Below are 9,427 nucleotides of genomic sequence, written 5' to 3' on the forward strand. Positions count from 1 at the left end.
AAACTGTGAGAAGGTGAATCTGTTGTTTGAGCATCTCCCTGCCCTGGAGAGATGCTTCCTCTAGGGTTCTTGCTTTTGTATCATGGTCCTAAAATCTCTGCATCTGTAGAAATCAGCCAGCCTATTGCTTGAGGATTAATACTGGGCTTGTCCCTTTTTTTCAAACTGCACAATAAACTGTACATAGAAGTTATGCAATGATATTTTTAACGATTTTATTAGATCACTTTTTACACTATCTTAGAAGGGTTCATATAGGCTTCAGGTTGGATACTAATGAGCCCTTTTTACCACATATGTAGAAATTAGAAATTCCCCGGACACACCCTGATCACAGAAAATCCTTTTGCTAGCTTTAAGGGGCATGAAATCGGTGCCAAAAGGGGGTGCATGGGGATATGTGAGTAAGGAAGTGAAGCCAAAAAATGTCTGATCCTACGATTAGGTATAAGCCCGCTAAGTATCAAGGGCATGATCTTTATCAATCTCTAAAATGACTCAAGATTACGAGAAATAAAGGCAAGAGGGTGACTCATCCCTTGTCTCCATAACAACCCATTTGGCTACCCTTTTTTCTTAGTACCAGCGGCTAACCCCTTAAGGGAAGCGATGCCTTGCGTCAGTCCATGTGGCCTCACGACTCAAAGTCTTAAGATTTAAGTGTTTACTCATTTTCCTAGGAGACAAAGACCATTCCTGTGGGTAACTCCTTTTTGATAGATATAGGTTAGTCATTTACTATGGATGGCCCATTCAAGTAAATTCGTTGCCAGGTTCCCTCTTCAGAGAAGGGATTATATTTTCATAATTAATTCCTACCCACACAGTGATTCATCGCCAGCACACAGGGACTTCTCTGTGTAAGCTTAGAGGAGACAACGATGCAAGATGAGTGCCAGCCACTGAAGCACTTTCAGATTTATCCTAGAGGATACCAAGACGCTTTTTCAACTCCATCAAGGGAGTCCCTTCATGAGGACATTTTCCTCCTAGGGTGGAAAAATGGATGAAATAATTTATCTCTACACAAGTTATTAATTAGTTGGTTATTTTAGGGAGTGCAGGAATTATTTAGGAGCCAGATTACACCTGGTTTTCTCCCTAGTTTACATCAGCCCGTCCCTGCAAAGATTCTTTGGTCGGTGCTTTTCTAGATGAGTTATAAAAGTCATGACTTCTGGATTATCTTCCTTGTCATGGATGAGTGGAGATAAGTAAATCCCTTTCCCTGACAGCAAAAATGAGACAATACTACTTATCTATTTCTTCCAAGAAAAAGATAAGACAAAGTTAAAATTTGGAGAGTATACATAATTTGAGTTTCCTTTGCAAAATGTATTACAGTAACCCTTCAAATACATTTTGCAAAGGAAACTGATAACTGCTTCATAATGAAGTTGCTTTGAGACTAGGTCTATTTATCCAAAATAAGTGGTCAATCATTAATCAGTTCCCTGGGGAATAGATATAATTTCTTTTTGTATTTTAAAAATATAGCAACTTACTAATTGAATTTTTCTTTTCTTTTTTTTTAAAGATTTTATTTATTTATTTGAAAGAGAGACACAGTGAGAGAGGGAACACAGCAGGGGGAGTGGCAGAGGGAGAAGAAGGCTCCCTACTGAGCAGAGAGCCTGATGTGGGGCTCAGTCCCAGGACCCTTGGATCATGACCTGAGCCGAAGGCAGTCGCTTAACGACTGAGCCACCCAGGTGTCCTTAATTGAATTTTTCACTCTTAATTTTTTTAAGGGAACGTTAAATAGTGAACTGGAGGGAACAGCATTGAAAGTGATAAAATAAAACAGCCAGAGGATTTTTCTCTACAGCCCACACTATGAATTTATTCACTTAGCAAATATTGAGGGCCTACTATGTGCCACTTGGATCCATCAGTGAACCACACAGTGAATAGTGAATAACACTGCAGTCAGGGAGGGGATGGAAGAAAGGCACAGAGAACCAACTATAAACGGTAGACATAAGAAATAAGCAAATTGCATAGCATGCTGGAAATTAATAAACATTGTGAAAAAAAGAAAAATTAGAGTAGGGTAAAGGGGGGGTCAATAGCATGAGGAACTGGGAAAAGTTCAAGTTGCCATTTTAAATAGGGTGATACAATAGTAGACTCTTGGATAAGGGGACATTTGAGCAAAGACTTGAAGAAAGTGAGAGGGTTAGTTAGTAGATAATGAGAGAAGAGAATTCCAGACATAGGTAATCACCAATGCAAGGATGCAAAATTGGAGTGAACCTTGTGATCAAGGAGGAAGAGCCAGGGGGCCCTTGTGGCCAGGGTCGGGTAAGTGAAGGAGAGAGTCCTAGGAGGGACAGTCCACGTTAAACTCCAAATTTATTTATTTATTTTTATTTTTTATTTTTTTAAAGATTTTATTTCTTTATTTGACAGAGAGAGAGACAGCGAGAGCAGGAACACAAGCAGGGGGAGTGGGAGAGGGAGAAGCAGGCCTCCACGGAGCAGGGAGCCGGATGTGGGTCTCATCCCAGGACCCTGGGATCATGACCTGAGCCGAAGACAGAGGCTTAACCAACTGAGCCACCCAAGCACCCCTAAACTCCAAATTTAAATGTTTGCTTCCTCCAATTTTCTTCGTAGCAATACAGCTTTATACACATCACATATCCATTGTTCTCAGACATCATAGAATCCCAAAGAGCCCACATTATAAGGGTACTTGGGTCACTTCATATGATTTCTAAGTTCATAAGAACACTGCAACCCATCATGAATCCTACATTTTAAAAACATTTATTTAAAACATTTAGGAATATCTTATTTTTTAGAGTTATTCATAGATGGATAGACATACTATATATCTAAATGTATCTATATATCTGGGGGTAAAATGTAATTTGGGCTCTTCATTAATCTCTACCCTTCGATCACATTGTGTTCATGAGATTATACCACAATACCACATTTCCAATTTTCCATTTTGGTTTACCGAGTGAAGTCATTGCCCCAAACACAGAACATGTGTGGTTGTATCGCCAAATTACATCACAACCACCAGCTGGCCAGTTCTAGCCAGGCCTCCTTTGTCCCACTGAGGTTATTTACAAGCTCCCCCACAGTCCTTACGTGAGCAGCCTCTCCCCGGCTCTGTGCTTCTATTAACAAAACTAGAGTGTCAGCCCCATCAGCTGCAGTATCTGCTCCATCCTTGAGAAATGTCTGTTACCTGCTTGAGGGAACTCCCAGGGACACTGCTAGTGGTTCTCCCTAGTGAGAACCTTAATGTCTGTCCCAGGAATCTGCTCTGGAAATCTGCAAAGAGCCAGCACAGCCCTGGGTTATATGGAGAAGGGGAAAGAAGAGCTGCATCACACCAGAGGACTATTTCTTGTCACTTGGGCCTTGATGCAGGGTCTCTCAAAGCTTTCACAAAGACAGTCCCTTTATTCTCTGGGGCTCCAACCCAGCAGAAGAGGCTGGATTGAGATTGGTTCCAACATCCTCTTCTTAGTCCTTTATCTTTACTCCATTCTTTAGCACAAAATCCCTTCTCCTCTAGCCAAAAATCCAGAAGTCCCAAGACGTACATCAAGCACATACAGAGGTTTCCTCACATATTAGCCAGACACAGAATCCGGTATGAGATAGGAAAACTGTTCCTTAGAATTAAAACACGAAGCCACAGAGCAACTTTGTTCCTTTGTGGTCTCAGAGATAATTTCACCTTGCGGTCAGTTATTCTTTCCATTTCTGAATGACCCCTTCCAACTTCAGAATCTCTCAACTTTTGGTGACCTGTTCTTGGTAGTGTTTTTATTCTTCCTTCCACAACTCTCCCTCCCATCCTCCCTCCACCTTTCTCTTTCTCCTCTCCTCTCCTCCCCTCCCCTCCCCTCCCCTTTTCTTTCTCTCTTTCCTTCTTTCCTTCTTTCCTTCCTTCTTTCTTTCTTTCTTTCTTTCTTTCTTTCTTTCTTTCTTTCTTTCTTTCTTTCTTTCTTTCCTTCCTTCCTTCCTTCCTTCCTTCCTTCCTTCCTTCTTTCTTTCATGTTCTTTGCCTTAATCTGTTGAATGGCAAATATCCCATTTCCAAACACTTATTTCTCAGACGCTGACAAACTTTCGACTGATCTATGTTGTGATCTTGGTCATATCTAGTACTCTGTGCCTCAGCTTTTTCATCTTTTTTTTTTTTAAGATTTTATTTATTTATTTGACAGAGAGAGACAGTGAGAGAGGGAACACAAGCAGCGGGGAGCTGGAGAGGGAGAAGCAGGCTCCCCATTGAGCAGGGAGCCTGACGCGGGGCTAGATCCCAGGACACTGGGATCATGACTGAGCAACCCAGGTGCCCCCAGCTTTCTCATCTTTAAAATGGGGATAAAAATTTACCAAAAAAGAAATTGTATCAGTAATCAAAAAACCCCCAACAAACAAAAGTCCAGGACCAGATGGCTTCACAGGCGAATTCTACCAGACATTTAAAGAAGAGTTAATACAGGCGAGCCTGGCTGACTCAGTAGGTAGAGCATGTGCCTCCTGATCTCAGGGTCGTGAGTTCAAACCCCATGTTGGACGTAGAGCCTACTTAAAAAAAAAAAAAGAGTTAATACCTATTCTTCTCAAATGATTCCAAAAAATAGAAAAAGAAGGAAAACTTCCAAATACATTCTATGAAGCCAGCATTACCCTGATACCAAAACCAAATAAAGACACCACAAAAAAAGGGTACTACAGGACAATATCCCTGATGAATATAGATGCAAAAATCCTCAACAAAATACTAGCAAATCAAATCCAACAGTGCATTAAAAAAATCACTCATTGCAACCAAGTGGGATTCATTTCTGCATTGCAAGAGAAGTTCAATATTCATGTATCAATCAATGTGATATGTCACATCAGTAAAAGAAAGGACAAGAGCCATCTGATCATTTTAATAGATGTGAAGAAAGCATTTGACAAAGTACAACATCCATTCATGATAAAAACCCTCAACAAAGTAGGTTTAGAGAGAACATACCTCAACATAATAAAGGGCATATATGGGGTGCCTGGGTGGCTCAGTCGTTAGGCGTCTGCCTTTGGCTCAGGTCATGATCCCAGGGTCCTGGGATCGAGTCCCACATTGGGCTCCCTGCTCCGCGGAGGCCTGCTTCTCCCTCTCCCACTCCCCTTGCTTGTGTTCCTGCTCTCGCTGTGTGTCTGTCAAATAAATAAATAAATAAAATCTTTAAAAAAAATAAAGGGCAAATATGAAAAACCCACAGCTAATATCATCTTCAATGCGGAAAAACTGAGAGCCTTTCCCCTAATGTCAGGAATAAGACAAGAATGTCCACTCAACACTTTTATTCAACATAGTACTGGAAGTCCTAGCCACCACAATCAGAAAATAAAAAGAAATAAAAGGCATCCAATCACTAAGGAAGAAGTAAAACTTTCACTATTTGCAGAACATGATACCATATATAAAAAACCTGGAAGATTCCACCAAAAAACTGCTAGAACTGATAAACGCATTCAGTAAAGTCACAGGATACAAAATCTACAGCAATAATGAAGCAGCAAAAAGAGAAACTAAGAAAACAATCCTATTTATAATCACACCAAAAATAATAAGATATCTAGGAATACACCTAATCAAAGAGGTGAAAGACCTGTACTCTGAAAACCCAGAAAACCCAGAAAAGGACCCACAATTATATAGTCAATTAATCTTGGACAAAGCAGGAAAGAATATCCAATGGGAAAAAGAGTATATCTTTAACAAATTATGTTGGGGACACTGGACAGCAACATGCAAAATAATGAAACTGGACCACTTTCTTACACCATATACCAAGATAAACTCAAAATGGATTAAAGACCTAAATGTGAGACCAGAAACCATAAAAATCCTAGAAGAGAACGCAGGCAGTAACTTCTTTGAATCTGCCATAACAACTTCTTTCTAGATATGTCTTCTGAGCAAATGGAAACAAAAGCAAAAATAAACTATTGGGACTACATCAAAATAAAACCCTTCTGCACAGCCAAAGAAACAATCAACAAGACTAAAAGGCAACCTATAGAATGGGAGAAGATATTTGCAAATGACATATCTGATAAAGGGTTAGTATGCAAGATACATAAAGAACTTATAAAACTCAATGCCCCAAAAACAAATAATCCAATTAAAAATGGGCAGAAGACACAAATAGACATTTTTCCAAAGAAGACATACAGATGGCTAACAGACACATGAAAAGATGCTCATCATCACTTATCATCAGGGAAATGCAAATCCAAACTACAGTGTGATATCACCTCACACCTATCAGAATGACTAAAATAAAAAACACAAGAAACAACAGGTGTTGGTGAGGATATGGAGAAAAAGGAACCCTCTTGCTCTGTTGGTGGGAATGCAAAATGGTGTGGAGGTTCCCCAAAAAGTTAAGAATAGAACTACCCTATGATCCAGCAATCACACTACTGGGTATTTACCTAAAGAATACAAAAACACTAATTCAAAGGGATACATGCACCCCAATGTTTATAGCAGGATTACTTACACTAGCCAAGATATGGAAGCAGCCCAAGTGTCCATTGATTGATGGATAAAGAAGATGTGGTATATATACACACAGTGGAATATTATTCAGTCATAAAAAAGCATGAAATCTTGCCATTTCCAATGACATGGATGGAGCTAAACAGTATAATGCCAAGTGAAATAAGTCAGCCAAATACCATATGACAAATACCATATGAATTTCACTCATAAATGGAATTTAAGAAACAAAACAAATGAGCAAAGGGAAAAAAAAGAGACAAACCAAGAAACAGACTCTAACTATAGAGAACAAACTGATGGTTACCAGACAGGAGGCTGGTGGGGGAAAGGGTGAAAAAAGGGTGGGGATTAAGGAATGTTCTTGTCGTGATGAGCACTGGATGATTAAAAAAAAAACTTCGGGGCGCCTGGGTGGCTCAGTCGTTAAGCATCTGCCTTCGGCTCAGGTCATGATCCCAGGGTCCTGGGATCGAGTCCCACATCGGGCTCCCTGCTCCACGGGAAGCCTGCTTCTCCCTCTCCCACTCCCCCTGCTTGTGTTCCTGCTCTCGCTATCTCTCTCTGTCAAATAAATAAATAAAATCTTAAAAAAAAAAAGACTTGGAAAAAATATAAATAAATGAATAAGTAAATAAAATGGGTGTACATATATGGGGGATTGCCCATATATGGGCATATGTACTAAGCATAGTACAAGGCACATAAGTGCTCAATGAATATTAGCTCTTATTATTCCTAACATTATTATTATTTTTTTAAAGATTTTATTTATTTGATAGAGACACAGCGAGAGAGGGAACCACAAGCAGTGGGAGTGGGAGAGGGAGAAGCAGGCTTCCCGCCGAGCAGGGAGCCCGATGCGGGGCTTGATCCCAGGACCCTGGGATCATGACCTGAGCCAAAGGCAGACGCTTAACGACTGAGCCACCCAGGTGCCCCGCTAACATTATTTTTTGATATACATATGTATTATGAAATGATTACCATAGTAAAATTAGTAACACATTCATCACCTCACACATTACCATTTTTTGTGTGTGGTGAGAACATTTAAGACTACTCTTTCAGCAACTGTCAAATATATGATATAGTATTGTTAATAATAGTCATCATACTGTACATTGGGTTCCCAGAACTTACTCATCCTATAACTGAAAGTTTTTACCCTTTGACCAACATCTCCCTATTTTCTCTCATACCTGCAGGCCCTGGCAACCATCACTCTACTCTGTTTCTATGAGCTCTTTTAGATTCTATATGGTATTTGTCTTTCTCTGCTTGACTTATTTCACTTAGCATAATACCCTGAAAGTACATCCATGTTGTTGCAAATGGCAGGAGTTCCTTCTTTCTCACAGCCTGGATATTCCTGTGTGTGTGTATGTGTGTGTGTGTGTGTGACATTTTTTAATCCATTCATCCATCAACAGACTTAGGTTGTTTCCATATTTTGGTTATTGTGAACAATGCTACAATAAACATGGGGATGCAGATATCTCAAGACAGTGGTTTCATTTCCTTTGGATATACACCAAGAAGTAGGACTGCTAAGTCATATGGTAGTTCTATTTTTAGTTTCTTGAGGAACCTTCATGTTTTCCATAATGGCTGTACCAGTTTACATTCCCACCAACAGTACACAAAGGGTTCCCTTGTTCACATCCTTGCCAATACTTATCTCTTGTCTTTTTGATGATAGTCATTCTAACAGGTGTGAAGGAATATCTTATTGTGGTTTGGATTTGCATTTCCCTGATGATTAGTGATGTTGAATGCCTTTATATGTACCTGTTGGTCATATGTCTTCTTTGGGAAAATGTCTGTTCAGGTCCTTTGCCCATTCTTTAAATAGGATTATTTGTTTTGTTGTTGTTGTTGTTGTTTTTGCTATTGAGTTCTTTGAGTTCCTTATATATTTTGGAGATTAACCACTTATCAAATCCATAGTTCTCAAGTTTCTCCCATTTTGTAAGTTGTTTTTTCATTTGTTGATTACTTCTTTTGCTATGCAGCTTTTTAGTTGATGTAGTCTCACTTTATTTTTGCCTTTGTTGCTTCTACTTTGGAGTTATATCTGAAAAATCATTGCCAAGACCAATGTCAAGGAGCTTTCCTCCTATTTTCTTCTAGGAGTTTTATGTTTTGAGGTCTTACAATTAAGCCTTTAATCCATTGTGAGTTAAGTTTTGTGAGTGGATATCTGAACTTAAAAAAAAATCCATCTTGGACGTCCCTAACCATTTCACTCAGTTATTATTCAGCAAAATTATACCAAATAAATACCTTCTCTCTTGCAAGAATCACTATTTGTTGTTGTTGTTGTTGTTGTTTTAAGACTTTATTTGACAGAGAGGGAAAGAGAGCACAAGCAGGGGGAGCGGCAGGCAGAAGAAGGAGAAGCAGGCTCCCCGCTGAGCAAGGAGCCCGATGTGGGGCTCGATCCCAGGACCCTGAGATCATGACCTGAGTTGAAGGCAGCCCCTTAACCGACTGAGCCACCCAGGCGCCCCAAGAATCACTATTTGTTATAAGAACCTTTTTTAGAGTGGTAGCTTTATCCTATTCCTGTCTTTACCAAAGCCACTTTTGTGCTTAACTGTTCCCTCCTTCATCCGGACTCTCCCCAACCTTTGAGAAAACAACAGGCTTTCTAGGAAGGGATTCATTATTTCGTTCATTCATTCATGAAACAAATCTTTTCTGAGAACTTACTACACACCAAAGGCTAGGTAAGATGCAGAGGATGCAGTGAGGAGCAAACAAACAAGAACAATTTCGGGCTCCCAGGGTGAGGTGGGTCCCCACATCGCAGTTCAGAAAGGGAATGAATGCAAGGTCAAGACATGGGGGCATCTATCTCACCCAGCACCTCAGAAAACTTGACAGGGCCCT

The 9,427-nt window shown here is 39.9% G+C and overlaps 1 long non-coding RNA gene across 1 annotated transcript in view; it reads right to left on the minus strand.

The window, feature by feature from the left end:
- Window positions 1-9,427, minus strand: part of LOC129046543 (uncharacterized) — a 58,628-nt gene that overhangs the window by 47,990 nt on the left and 1,211 nt on the right. The gene's annotated exons all lie outside the window — the stretch shown is intronic.

Source organism: Mirounga angustirostris, unplaced genomic scaffold (assembly GCF_029215605.1).
Source record: "Mirounga angustirostris isolate CCGP_5_RB_7025 unplaced genomic scaffold, mMirAng1.0.hap1 SCAF_9, whole genome shotgun sequence".
NCBI lineage: Eukaryota > Metazoa > Chordata > Mammalia > Carnivora > Phocidae > Mirounga > Mirounga angustirostris.